This window comes from Mya arenaria, chromosome 1, assembly GCF_026914265.1.
Source record: "Mya arenaria isolate MELC-2E11 chromosome 1, ASM2691426v1".
Classification (NCBI taxonomy): domain Eukaryota; kingdom Metazoa; phylum Mollusca; class Bivalvia; order Myida; family Myidae; genus Mya; species Mya arenaria.
Window position 1 is genome coordinate 27,324,645 of NC_069122.1, and position 15,700 is coordinate 27,340,344.

Genomic DNA, 15,700 nt, shown 5'->3' on the forward strand with positions numbered 1-15,700 from the left:
ATTCCAAGCTTATGTATAGACCATCCTCATCAGTTAAAACAATCACACTTTGAATTCTCGGTTTTAAGGGAAATATATAGACTTAAAAGAATACTGGGTAAAGAATCTATATACATTCAAACTTGACAAATTAATTGCACATTATTGTTCAAACTGTTTAGCTGTAAATCATCAGTTTCTTTGGCACGTTCACAAATTTGTGCCACTCTCTGTGAAAATAATAAAAAAAAAATCCTGGAAGAAATGTTGTGCAAGTATTTTTGGTGCATAATGATATTGGAATGATAACATACCCAGTGGGATACAAGTATTGTTTCATTTGAATTCTCTTGTTTATCTGCAACTAAATGTGTGAAATTTGTAAGATATTTTCCATCCTATCTATCAATTTATAAATTCAACATTATCTGTCTTGCTTCAGTCTTATTCTGCCTGGGAACAAGATGATTGGTAAAGATTGTTTGATGTAGGTAAAAATCATTTCACTGGGCAGTTTTTGAGCCAGAACAACTCTTCACAGTGAATGACTTTCAAACTCACTTAATGTGAGGTTTTCATTAGCATGTCTGATATATAGAACACAATGTCAAGGTGATGTCATAGTCTTCGGTCTGGGCAGAGAATGATTTATTAAACTCAGTTAATGTGAGGTTTTCATCTAAGCATGTTTGATTGTTAACTCATCATGTCAAGGTCATGTCACAGTCTTTGGTCTGGCAAATTTTTAACCTTGGCCAAATCCCAATTTAAGACCTTTCAAGATGTTCACAAATTGGTACATATATAATTTTCTTACAAGTTGCATTACTCCTTTGTGTAGCATGAAGCATAAATCCACCTTTAAGTAATTGTCAAGTGATTCTCCCTGATTTGCAGAACTCCTTACTAGATTGTACACAGATGTTAATGCAGTGGTCAAAATTAACACAAGCCTGCGACCCCTTCACTGGTTATAATATTCCAAGCTTCAGGACTGTCCTCATCAGTTAAATCGCTCCTATTTTGAATTCTCAGTTTTGAGGGACATAAATCGACTTAGGGTGAAGAATCATGGTACATTCAAACTTGACCCCTGGGTTAAGAATCATGGTACATTCAAACTGGACCCCTGGGTTAAGAATCATGGTACATTCAAACTTGATCCCTGGGTTAAGAATCATGGTACATTCAAACTTGATCCCTGGGTTAAGAATCATGGTACATTCAAACTTGACCCCTGGGTTAAGAATCATGGTACATTCAAACTTGACATAAATTTGCACATTATTGTTTGAACTACTAAGCAGTAAATCATCAGTTTCTTTGGCATGTTCACAAATCTGTGCTACTTCATGTGAAAATAATAAATAAAAAATCCCGGAAGAAATATTGTGCAAGTTTTTTGGTGCATAATAATACAGAAATGAGAACATTCCCAGTGGGAAACAAGTATTGTTTTATTTCATTACTCTATTTTTCTGCTATTCTATGTGCAACATAGGATGGAAAAAGTCGTCAAAACTGTACGACTTTTTCCATCCTATCTATCAATTTAAAAAAAATGTCATTATCTGTCTGAATGCTTCAGTCTTATTCTGCCTGGGAACAAGGTGATTGGAAAAGATCATTTCATCTAGGTAAAAATCATTTCACTGCAATAAGTTTTTGAGCCAGAAAAACTCATCACTGTGAATGATTTTCAAATTCAGTTAATGTGAGGTTTTCATTAGCATGTCTGAATTATAGAACATTATAATGTCAAGGTGATGTCTAAGTCTTCCATCTTGGCAGTTAATGATTTTCAAACTCAGTTAATTAGAGGTTTTCATTTAATAGCATGTCTTATTTATAGAACATTATAATGTCAAGGTGATGTTACAACCTTCCAGCTGGGCAGTGAATGATTTTCAAACTCAGTTAATGTGAGGTTTTCATTAGCATGTCTTATTGATAACACACCATGTCATGGTGATGTCATAGTCTTCGGTCTGAGTAGTGAATGATTTTTAAACTCAGTTAATGTGAGGTTTCATATTAGCATGTCTTATTGATAACACACCATGTCAAGGTGATGTCATAGTCTTTGGTCTGAGTAGTCTATGATTTTCAATCTCAGTTAATGTGAGGTTTTCATAAGCATGTCTGATATTTACAACACAATGTCAAGGTTATGTTACAGCCTATGGTCTTGCAAACATTCAAACCTTGGCCATATCCCATTTAACGACCTTTCAAGATGTTCTAAGTATATGTATATTAATACAGGTATGCTACGTCTATAATGTAATTTATTTATGTACTATGAATATGTTAATATGAATAAAGTGGGTGAATTGTAAGTGTGAGTTCATGGTAAGTATGCCACAACTATAATGTAATTATGCACTGTGAATATGTTAATATTTATGTAGTAAAGTGACTAACGCAGAATAACTTGTGCACCTGTTTGACGCAGTGTTTAATGACAAGATTTATATTTATTAGGATGAATGGTAAAAAAGATATTTTAATGTTCGCTAAATCTTTCGATCAAATATTTGAATATTCAATTACCAAACTTAATCTTTTAGAAGTTGTAGTAAACTATTATCTTTAGCTATAGTAATAGTACTGGCCATTTTATCCTCCTTTGTTGTAGCCGGTACCTGTGACAGACCATTATTTTTCCGCAATTAGCCTTGAAAAATTCTCTATTTTCAGGATATATCCCAATCAAAAGCAATACATTTGAACAAACCAATACCAAAATCAAATTATTTCAATTTCACTGCGTTTCTTTTTGTAGATCGGCAAAGTTCGTAATTTTACAATTAAATGATGTTATGCTTCTGTGAGACTTGCAGCCTCGCTCTGGGATTGACCTTTATCAAATATAACGGTTAACCCTGGAAAACGTAAACAAACGTGGATTTTGTCTCATCAATTGTACAACATGATAGGAAATTAGTCTAAAATAATAGACGTGTTATACGGGATTCTTCCAATCCCTAACGTCTAAACGGGAATGTGCAAAAAACGGGGGTGTTTTAAAAATATTGAAATTGTTTTAAGTGAAGTATTTCATGGTTGAAATTGAACATAAAGAGTTATATTAATATTTTACAATGTAAGTGAAATGTTATTTTGCACTAAACAAGCATTTAATGCATTAAAACAAGTTGTTTACCTTTCCAATAAAACGAAAGTTGACTGACACAGAAAACAATTATGCGAAGGGGAACAACTCGATACAATCGTAATAACTCGGCCTCCTCCGACAAAGCTTCGAGATTGACCTCGTTACCCTTGCAGAAATTAAATTGGATTTCCTAAGTATTCTTAAGAATATCCTAAGAAATCTTAGGATTTAATTCTTAGAATTTCCAATCTTTTCCTATCTATTCCTAGGAATAAAGAGTTGGAATACTTTGGAAAACATGGGCGGTATTGGCCCCAAAATCCAATGTTTTCCTAAGTATTCCGAACCGAACCTGGATGCAAAATTCCTATCTTTTCCTATATGTATTCCTAGATGGAAAACATTGGAAAGCTTTGGATTTTTACCCATTGGAGTCAAATTGGAAAACATAGGATTTGTTAGGAGTTCCCAAGAATTCTTAGGTTTTCTTATCATTTTATATCTACCAAATTCTTAAGTAATCCAATGTTTTGCTGAGTGATTAGTGATAAAGCCTGTTCACCAGAATGCATGTGAACACACTGAGACAAATTTACAGACAACATGTCATGTTTTAAGTTGCACATGTCGTAGAAAACCATTTGATATCAAAAGGTACATTATAACTTTCTTGTTTAAAAATAAAAATGTCAACCACTATTATGAAAAAAATTAGTCAACAAGAAAATAAAAAACACTTTCTTGTAAGCTCCAGTTTTACGCAACCAATTCCATTTCATCATGAAATGTAGATTACTTTTCTTAATTAAGGATTAGTCATTTAAAACAAATATATTATAATACATTACAAAATCAGCTATTCTTTCATACCAACATATGTTGTTGGTTACATTTCTAAAAGAACAAATACTCAATTGCATTATTTAATACATAACTGTTGGCGAAGGTCTTTAACACCATGATCAATCTAGAGTAAACTGCAAGTCCTTTTTCTGCCTGTGATACGCACAGAACAAGATAAAAGTACTCCTACTGTTTAACCGAAATGAACATTTTTTTATTATGTATTAAAATTATAAGTAATGCTCAAAATTTTCTGCTTTTATGCTGTATGAACGCAGTAGGGTAAGCAAGCAAATGACCCAAGATGCTCTAACATGCTTTATGAAATTCACTCACATGCCCTTCTACGCTCTTACAGCATAAACGCAAGTAAAACAGTTATCTCTCCTTAATTATATCATTATATTTTTCAAACATGTACTTTTAACCAATGTTTATGAAAACATGGATAAAAAATTCAAACTAACACAGTTTATAAAGTTATTGTATTTAAGAAACAATAAATATCACCTGTACATTAATGGTTCATAAAGGTCATTCTGGAGTTTAAATGCATAGTTATTAATGACTTAATTTTTGGCATCAGCGGGCTAGACTCACAGTTTTTTATTTACTGATAAAATTAGTTATACAGTTGTTATTTTTTATTCTAGACAGCGTATTAATTGATTCGCATTTGTCATTTTCCATGTATGGAGCTTCTTTAGTCCATCAAATTAATATCCATGTCAGTGACGTCAAGCGTGTGCTTTTTGAGAATAACATGAAATATTCAAGAATGACAATTTGGACAAATCACGGCATGTTCATGAACTCCCACTTAGTTAACGAACTTGACAGTTAATGAACATGATTTTTTCAAAATGTAATTCATGAACTAAGTTCATGAATAAGTAAATGTTATTCGCAACAGGATGATAATCATTACTACATGTCCATTTATAACAGTTTTAATTTTTTATGACACTTAACACAATTAGAAATGAGCCATTGAATTGCTCATTTCAGTCCTTGACATTTACATCTAGTCTCTGTAGACAGGTCCGTTTTCCTTATACACTTGATGAGGAAACGCATCTGCGAAAATATTTTTTGCGGTCATTCGTCTCGTGCTTGTTTTTGTTGAAGTGATCTTTTCTTAACTCTGGAAGCTTTTGTCTGAGACTTTGACATCCATCTTCCAACCTGAAAAATATTTCTTTTTTTATTAGCTCACCTGTCACGTAGTGACAAGGTGAGCTTTTGTGATCACTCTTCGTCCGTCGTCCGTCCGTCCGTCCGTCCGTTCACAATTGCTTGTGAACACAATAGAGGTCACAATTTTGACCTAATCTTTATGAAACTTGGTCAGACTGATCATCTCTATAAAATCTAGGTCAAGTTCGATATTGGGTCATCTGGGGTCAAAAACTAGGTCACTAGGTCAATTAGTAGAAAAACCTTGTGAACACAATAGAGGTCACAATTTTAGCCTAATCTCAATGCAACTTGGTCAGAATGGTCATCTCTATAAAATCTAGGTCAAGTTCGATATTGGGTCATCCAAGATCAATAATTAGGTCACTAGGTCAATTAGTAGAAAAACCTTGTGAACACAATAGAGGTCACAATTTTAGCCTAATCTCAATGCAACTTGGTCAGAATGATCATCTCTATAAAATGTAGGTCAAGTTCGATATTGGGTCATCCGCGGTCAACAACTAGGTCACTAGGTCAATTAGTACAAAAACCTTGTGAACACAATAGAGGTCACAATTTTAGCCTAATCTCAATGCAAGTTGGTCAGAATAATCATCTCTATAAAATCTAGGTCAAGTTCGATATTGGGTCATCCGCAGTCAATAACTAGGTCACTAGGTCAATTATTAGAAAAACCTTGTGAACACAACAGAGGTCACAATTTTGACCTAATCTTTATGAAACTTGGTCAGACTGATCATCTCTATGAAATCTAGGTCAAGTTCGATATTGGGTCATCTGGGGTCAAAAACTAGGTCAGTAGGTCAATTAGTAGAAATACCTTATGAACACATTAGAGGTCACAATTTTAGCCTAATCTCAATGCAACTTGGTCAGAATGATCATCTCTATAAAATCTAGGTCAAGTTCGATATTGGGTCATCCGCGGTCAATAACTAGGTCACTAGGTCAATTAGTAGAAAAACCTTGTGAACACATTAGAGGTCACAATTTTAGCCTAATCTCAATGCAAATTGGTCAGAATGATCATCGCTGTAAAATGTAGGTCAAGTTTGATATTGGGTCATTCACGGTCAATAACTAGGTCACTAGGTCAATTAGTACAAAAACCTTGTGAACACAATAGAGGTCACAATTTTAGCCTAATCTCAATGCAACTTGGTCAGAATGATCATCTCTATAAAATCTAGGTCAAGTTCGATATTGGGTCATCCGCAGTCAATAACTAGGTCACTAGGTCAATTAGTACAAAAACATTGTGAACACAATAGAGGTCACAATTTTAGGCTAATCTTAATGCAACTTGGTCAGAATGATCATCTCTATAAAATCTGGGTCAAGTTCGATATTGGGTCATACGCAGTCAATAACTAGGTCACTAGGTCAATTATTAGAAAAACCTTGTGAACAAAATAGAGGTCACAATTTTAGCCTTATCTTAATGAAACTTGGTTAGAATGATCATCTTAACATAAGCTAGGTCAAGTTCCATATTGGGTCAACCCAGGTCAAAAACTAGGTCACTAGGTCAATTAGTAGAAAAACCTTGTGAACACAACAGAGGTCACAATTTTAGCCTAATCTCAATGCAACTTGGTCAGAATAATCATCTCTATAAAATCTAGGTCAAGTTCGATATTGGGTCATCCGCAGTCAATAACTAGGTCACTAGGTCAATTATTAGAAAAACCTTGTGAACACAACAGAGGTCACAATTTTGACCTAATCTTTATGAAACTTGGTCAGACTGATCATCTCTATGAAATCTAGGCCAAGTTCGATATTGGGTCATCTGGGGTCAAAAACTAGGTCAGTAGGTCAATTAGTAGAAATACCTTGTGAACACAATAGAGGTCACAATTTTAGCCTAATCTCATACAACTTGGTCAGAATGATCATCTCTATAAAATTTAGGTCAAGTTCGATATTGGGTCATCCGCGGTCAATAACTAGGTCACTAGGTCAATTAGTAGAAAAATCTTGTGAACACAATAGAGGTCACAATTTTAGCCTAATCTCAATGCAACTTGGTCAGAATGATCATCGCTATAAAATGTAGGTCAAGTTTGATATTGGGTCATTCACGGTCAATAACTAGGTCACTAGGTCAATTAGTACAAAAACCTTGTGAACACAATAGAGGTCACAATTTTAGCCTAATCTCAATGCAACTTGGTCAGAATGATCATCTCTATAAAATTTAGGTCAAGTTCGATATTGGGTCATCTGCGGTCAATAACTAGGTCACTAGGTCAATTAGTACAAAAACCTTGTGAACACAATAGAGGTCACAATTTTAGGCTAATCTTAATGCAACTTGGTCAGAATGATCATCTCTATAAAATCTGGGTCAAGTTCGATATTGGGTCATACGCAGTCAATAACTAGGTCACTAGGTCAATTATTAGAAAACCTTGTGAACAAAATAAAGGTCACAATTTTAGCCTTATCTTAATGAAACTTGGTCAGAATGATCATCTTAACATAAGCTAGGTCAAGTTCCATATTGGGTCAACTCAGGTCAAAAACTAGGTCAATTAGTAGAAAAACCTTGTGAACACAATAGAGGTCACAATTTTAGGCTTAACTCAATTCAACTTGGTCAGAATGATCATCTCTAGAAAAATATAGGTCAAGTTCGATATTGGGTCATTCGCGGTCAATAACTAGGTCACTAGGTCAATTAGTATTAAAACCTTGTGAACACAATAGAGGTCACAACTTAAGCCTAATCTAAATGTAACTTGGTCAGAATGATCATCTCTATAAAATCTAGGTCAAGTTCGATATTGGGTCATTTACCGTCAATAACTAGGTCAATAGGTCAATTAGTAGAAAAACCTTGTGAACACAATAGAGGTCACAATTTTAGCCTAATGTTAATGCAACTTGGTCAGAATGATCATCTCTATAAAATCTGGGTCATGTTCGATATTGGGTCATCCGCAGTCAATAACTAGGTCACTAGGTCAGATATTAGAAAAACCTTATGAACACAATAGAGGTCACAATTTTAGCCTAATCTTTATGAAACTTGGTCAGACTGATCATCTTTATAAAATCTAGGTCAAGTTCCACATTGGGTCATCCACGGTCAATAAGTAGGTCACTAGGTCAGATAGTAAAAAAACCTTGTGAACACAATAGAGGTCACAATTTTAGCCTAATCTTAATGAAACTTGGTTAGAATGATCATCTTAACATAAGCTAGGTCAAGTTCCATATTGGGTCAACCCAGGTCAAAAACTAGGTCACTAGGTAAATTAGTAGAAAAACCTTGTGAACACAATAGAGGTCACAATTTTAGGCTTATCTCAATTCAACTTGGTCAGAATGATCATCTCTAGAACAATATAGGTCAAGTTCGATATTGGGTCATTTGCGGTCAATAACTAGGTCACTAGGTCAATTAGTAGAAAAACCTTGTGAACACAACAGAGGTCACAACTTAAGCCTAATCTTAATGTTACTTGGTCAGAATGATCATCTCTATAAAATCTAGGTCAAGTTCGATATTGGGTCAATTACCGTCAATAACTAGGTCACTAGGTCAATTAGTAGAAAAACCTTGTGAACACAATAGAGGTCACAATTTTAGCCTAATGTTAATGCAACTTGGTCAGAATGATCATCTCTATAAAATCTGGGTCATGTTCGATATTGGGTCATCCGCAGTCAATAACTAGGTCACTAGGTCAGATATTAGAAAAACCTTATGAACACAATAGAGGTCACAATTTTAGCCTAATCTTAATGCAACTTGGTCAGAATGATCATTTCTATAACATCTAGGTCAAGTTCGACATTGGTCCATCCGCGGTCAATAACTAGGTCACTAGGTCAATTAGTAAAAAAACCTTGTGAACACAATAGAGATCACAATTTTAGCCTAATCTTAATGAAACTTGGACAGAATGATCATCTTAACATATGCTAGGTCAGGTTCGATATTGGGTCAACCCGGGTCAAAAACTAGGTCACTAGGTAAATTAGTAGAAAAACCATGTGAACACAATAGAGGTCACAATTTTAGCGTAATCTTAATGCAACTTGGTCAAAAGGATCCTCTGTATAAAATCTAGGTCAAGTTCGAGGTAGATGATTGCTGTCACTGTCATGATGTGCATCCTGCAGTGCCTGATGAGGGTGGAGATGCCCTTACAGATCCACTGGGGTCTGTGCCTGTGGTTGCTACTGCAGCTGGGCCATCTGGTTTGGGTGCAGATGAGCTTTCTAGCCCATCTGTGCAGGGTACTTTGAGAAAACAGATGGAGGTCAATATCCGCCTCTCTAAGCTCTAAGAGCCATCTGTGCCTTGTGATTTGCCTTATGAGTGCACAGGTGAGCGATACAGGGCCATCATGGCCCTCTTGTTTGTACTGCCAATAGTTTCCAATTTCTAACGGCGAGTTGGTTATCAAATCAGTGCAAATTAAGATTTCAATGTCACAGGTATATAAATTAATGATATATTATTTTATTTGTTCGAACCAAAGTGCTCAAATATATTAAGTCTGATTTTTTTTCAAGATTCTTAATAGTGTTTGTCCGTTACAAATAAAATCCACTCCACACATCCACAATATTGTTTTCAAAATCAATGTGCATTGAAAAATAGTCTACTCACTGATGGATTTGGCAATTTACAGCTTTGAATGTTTTTCTCCTTCACTGGTTGATTCTTTTGTGGACTGATGATTTCTTTGTTAGCTCCTTAAGGCCGGCTAAAATAGACGAAACATCATTTCAGACACTAAACTATAATTTGCTTGCATAGTGGTTATTTAAAAGGTCAAGGGTCAGCAGCGATGCAAAAGCCCATTGAAGGACCACAATTTAAAATTTTAAAAATATCAATTTCTACTTAGTTTTGAGGTTCAATATTTCACAAGCATGACTCATACCCATTTATCCATTGCAACATGGAAATCTTACCATGTGCTTTAAAAAATAGTCTACTCACTGATGGATTTGGCAATTTACAGCTTTGAATGTTTTTCTCCTTCACTGGTTGATTCCTTTGTGGACTGATGATATCTTTGTTCAAGCTCCTTTAGGCCGGCTAAAATATATGAAACATCATTTCAGACACTAAACTATAATTTGCTTGCATAGTGGTTATTTATTTGACAAAATATAATAAAGAACTCACAACATTGTTGAATAGGTAGTCTGGGGCATTTTGACATAAAAAAAAACAAAGTGATAAGCAATGTCAACAGACTTTTTTGAATAAATGTGAAAGTTTTTTTGATCCAAAATATTAATTAATCTTTTATTGTAAAATTTGTTAACTCCTTACTACCCCAAAACATGTTGCCAATAATATATGTTTCACACCCCTAAAAGATCGTTCCTCAAAACTATATAAAACATGGACTTTTTAAACGTTTTAGTTTTTGACCTTCCCCACCCACTTTTGCATCGCTGCCGACCTTTTATGGCAATTGATTCTTTTTCTAGACAAAATTAGCTTACATACATTAAGAAACAAATATAATAGCTGTTAAAATATATAACAATGAAGTATTAGCTGTACGCGTAAGTCACAAACATTCATTTAACTGTGTTTCTACACAAACGTATTTCGTACGTTTGTCGCGAAAATGTATTACAACAAAACATATTTGCTCATTACTTCAAAATGTTGCTATGTTATTTTAAACAATAATGTTAGCGTAAAAGATCGTTATAAAAGTAATTGAATTACACCCCTTACTTCGCTTGAACTTACCTTAAATAAACGAAACAACACTTCAGTTTATTTGGCGCATTATTCCGACAAAAATATTCGAAATTACCTCCGCCAGTGAAGAGCGTTTCGTCTTAAATGCGTAACCGTTAGAATATATAGCTACGTTAGAATTTTTATTTTTTAGTAAATATTTGAGAGACAATCAATTACAAGCAAATCAATTGCATTTTTGCCCATTCTCAGAGATCATGGTCCATCTAATTTTATTTCTAATTAATAAAGACGTAAGCGAAACCGGAAGTTTCTGGACATTGCCTTGCGTCATTGTCAATGATTGTAGGGTCGTTTTAGTTTAGTGAACCTTGAAAGAAGGTACATTTAACTTGTTTGGCAACTAATTAACCAGTGTTTACCACAGGTGCTCGTCATATTGCCTGGATACAGGTATTTTTTTTTATTTTTATTTTTTAAATATTTTTATTTTTATTTTTTTTTATTTAATTTTTTTGTCAAGATAGTGAATATATATCATTTTAAAAAATATTCCACAATTTTTCATGGAAAAGGTTAGTAATATTTTTTTTTAAATGACATATATTCACTATCTTGACCGAAATAATAAATAATAAAAAATATAAAAACTATATAAAAAATTATAAAAATATATTACTGTATCCAGGCAATGTGACAATCACCTGTGAGTGGAACAATCCATGGCACCTTACACGATACATATGATATATGTGGTGCTTTAATTAAAAAAAAATTAATTTTAATGTTCATGTTATTTTGATATGGAATTTTCTTTAAGCATGTTATTTATTTTTTATTTATAATCTTTGGGTTATGACCGGGCCAATAGTGTTACTCTAAATGCAACAGTCAGTTGTAACCACAGCTTCCTCAACTATCTGCCTGTTGCTGATGCATCTTATTATATTCTGCTGGTCGTCTCATCTTTTAAATGGTTAAACAGTTCATCACATTCGTTTAATTTCGATGATTCAAGTTCAAGAAGTTAGGTTCATGAAAATACCTCATCAACTGATGTTTTGATGAATTCTGTGCAACAGGTGATAACAAAATACTACTCACAAATATTAATCAATACCATTGGTAAACATTAGACATTATATTGAAAAAAATCTGAAAAAGGAAACTGTTGAATTCTTATAGAGTAAGTTGTCCTATGTGCTCAATGTCATGATACTAAATTCCTAACTAATCCAAATGTTTGGATTTTCATTTTACAGAAAAATGGTTGCATTTCTAAGTAATGACAACTTTTTCCAATTCAGAAAAGATAGGATAAGTTTGGATTATTATTCCAATCTTTTCCTATCTTTTCCAATATAAATATCCAAAGAAGTCTTAAGAATTCTTTGGATTTGTTAGGATTGTCTATTCCAAAGAATTCCAATGTTTTGCAAATGAGAAAACATTGGTATTTGCTAAGAAATCATAGGAATTGTTAGGATTTGAAAAAACATTGAAATAATTTCTGCATGGGTATACAATCGTAACAACTCGGCCAATGGCCGAAATGTTCCGAGCGATTTAAAACTGTGCCCTAAAGCCTTGCCGGTGCCCTTCATGTATATATCGTTATGTTTTGACAGAATGAAATGAAGAAAAGCCGTCAAACTCATTATTATAAGTTGGATATTTAATTTTTGTGTACGGAACTAATATAAAATAACATTATCTGGTAATATTTCTTGTTTTTATGATATTTTATAGACGCTATATGCTTTAACCCGGAATCCTGATCGGAACAACTACCCACTTTTGATACTAAACAATTTGTACGTGAAGGATTTGCCATATCAAAAATCTAAAAAAATCCGTCAACGTACAATTATTTGGACTAGATAGGAAATATATCCTTAAATGCTGTACTATACAGTGACATTTCAAAGCACCAAGGTTATATCAACACATGGGAAACAGTTTATAGCACATTAAGCACATAATAAATTATGTCAGTCATATCCCCAAGGCAATTTGAGCGATATTCTGTGTACAGCGGAATTGGCAGTCTAGACAACACATTGATGTGAAGGGCAATTCCTTAAACCCTTACATTGGCATGGTCATTTAAATGGACAGTAATAAAAATAATTGTTCGTTGATACTTGTCTTAAAAAAGCCAGTCACTGTAAAATTCGGGGACTGTTTATAATTCCCAACGATATGTCCAAATTGACGTGTGTATAGTTTTGTCATCAAGTCCACGTCTCAGTGGTATCAGGGGTGTACCTAGCGTTACACAAATACTCGCGTTCTTCTGGAAAAATAATAAAAAAACAAAAAAAACGTTTTAACGTTGCAAAATTTTATGTACCCGGGTAAGGCACATGGGTTACCCATAATAGTAACATGTAAAGCAAATGTTACAGTTCAGTACAAGAAGTAATGGATGAAAAAGTGCGAAATATTTCATCTTTATTTGAATCTTATGTGATTTGTGTAAAATATTAGCGTTTTCAAAGCACATAAAAAGGCCCCGTAACCCCCTACAAACTGGTTCACTGGCGAGTACGTGCTAAATATTTCTCGGTACACCCCTGGGCATGACAGGCTAATTGTTGAAAAAATATTAAAAACAACAAAGTAAATCATACACAAAAATACAGTTGTAGCCAAAAGGTTTATTATTTTATTTATTCAACAAAAACATTGAATATTTGAATACCAATTTTGACATTCAAATTTCAAACGTTTGATCGAATATTGAAATATGTATTTGTTTGCATCCCTAGTATTTATTGTAATATACCATAAATTTACATTTAGAAGTATAGATGAAAAAGATTTTTCTCCAGTTCATGTGAAACATTGAAGTAAATAAACAAAACTCGGTAGGATGTGTTTTTGTAATAATGAATCATTAATTAATATTTAATAAAATTTATCTTTCATATTGTATTTCTATAAATGAAGAGTCATTATTATAGGTTTGAGTGGAGTTGTCAATGTTAATTGTTTAGACGTTTCACGCTTTTTCAACACATCATTATTTTTCCTCTAAGCTGTAAATCAATGTTATTTATTTATAATCATATAAATGTTTATGAAATAGCATCTTATTATATGATGTCAGGAAATTATGATGAAGAAAATCCAGGTAAGGTTAGCAGTCATAAAAAAGAGAAAACGAGAATTTATGGTTAAGAATTTCATCAATCATAGTTACCCCTCAACACTTTAATTAAAAAGTCTGTTATTTTTTTAAGGACCGTGATTTTGCAGCACTTGATTTATTATGTTGGTTATTATAAGTGTTTGTCATGCAATATTGCTAGAACAGCATTTAAGACTTTAATTACAATGTACTATAAGACAAACTGCAATCTTTTTGCAAGAAATTAGTATGTTCTTATGGTTTATAGGCCTTAAAAACAACAATATTTGGTTTGGGTCTCGACCTTACCTAAGAAGTAGGCGCCGGCCCTACATTTTTATAGTCAGTTCGAAAAAAACACCAAATATTGTGTGTTTTAATATGTAGTTTAAATCCTTTAAAGCTTTATAAACCATTCTTAAAACGATGAAAATTAGATTTATATATAAAGTCTTATAAAAAAGTAAAATAAAAAACACACCGTATCATTAACTGTTTTTGGAAAGAATGTTTTAAACCCTTACCAAATATATTTTTATATTTTTTTGGCCTTAGCTTAAATTGTCCATCCAGAGACTGATTTGTTTAAGGCCCCGGGCATGAGTTGCTTAGTCCAAAATTATTTTTGGTCAATATAAATTGATTGCTAGAGTTTCACCCAAGCATTACCTATTGGGGGCGGGGGTAACATTTTTTTTTTTTTTTTTTTTTTTTTTTTTAGATGACTGTTTCACTGTTAAATGTATGTGTGTTCATGCTCTTTCTTATTGCATTAGGGACCATATACCACATATCAGACGAACCATTAAAACATTCATAACAATTGTTCTGTTTTTACATGTGAATGTTTTCATTGACACCGGCTGGTATGAATAAACATCTTTCCCAGACAGTACCAGATCAATAAGCCTTTAATACATACCCAAGATCAATTTTTAGCTCTACTGGCTAAAGGCCAGAAGAGCTTATGCGATGGTAATGTGTACGTAGTATGTGCATCCGTGCGGTCGTGCGTTCGTGCGTCTGTAAACAATTGCTTGTGAACACGATACAGTCTTCAGTTTTGATTGTATCTTGATGAAACTTTTACAGTATCTAGATATCCATTAGAGCTGGGTTCCTTTCGAAAACCAGCCAGATCCGCCCATGCATGCCTAGATTATGGCCCTTGATAGTATTAAAAAATGCTATTGTGTAAACAATTGGTTGTGAACACGATACAGTCTTCAGTTTTGATTGTATCTCGATGAAACTTGTACAGTATCTAGATATAGATTTTGTGAATTACTCTGCCTTGTTCTTGTTGAAAGCCCAAAGGCCATTTTTTAGCTTTACGTTCTGTAGTTTGTGCATTCAACAAAATTGGTTGTGAATGTTTAAGTTATGCACCTGGTGTCATTACTGGCCACACCCAGGGTTCACAGGTTTGGTAAACATAAATCTGGAAAGGTTTGAAAATATTTTTGTGTGTTCGTGCATCCATCTCAGCACAATTGATTGTGAATGTTTGTTCAAATTGATCAATGTTGTCCTTGGATGCCCTTGACTTTGACCAACTTTTTTGTGTCGCCTGAAAAGACAACATATAGGGGTTACTTTTGTCGGCGGCGGCGTCCGCGTCCCATTTTCGCTTGTCCGGGGTATATTTCCTAAACTATTAGTGGTATCAACTTGAAACTTCATATGTAGATAGATCTAATTGAGGGCAAGTGCAGTGCACAAGAACTGTTACTCTTGCTTC

General features: G+C 33.7%; 1 protein-coding gene and 1 long non-coding RNA gene across 2 annotated transcripts in view; one reads left to right on the top strand and one right to left on the bottom strand.

Moving 5' to 3' along the window:
• The window catches only part of LOC128235547 (ecdysone receptor-like), a 62,313-nt gene that overhangs the window by 22,457 nt on the left and 24,156 nt on the right, over positions 1–15,700 (top strand). The window lies entirely within an intron of this gene.
• Positions 5,108–10,170, bottom strand: LOC128235558 (uncharacterized). The gene is made up of 3 exons (XR_008261211.1): positions 10,104–10,170; positions 9,768–9,864; positions 5,108–5,125 (listed from the first exon to the last, which is right to left on the bottom strand). It is a non-coding gene; the product is annotated as an uncharacterized LOC128235558 (long non-coding RNA).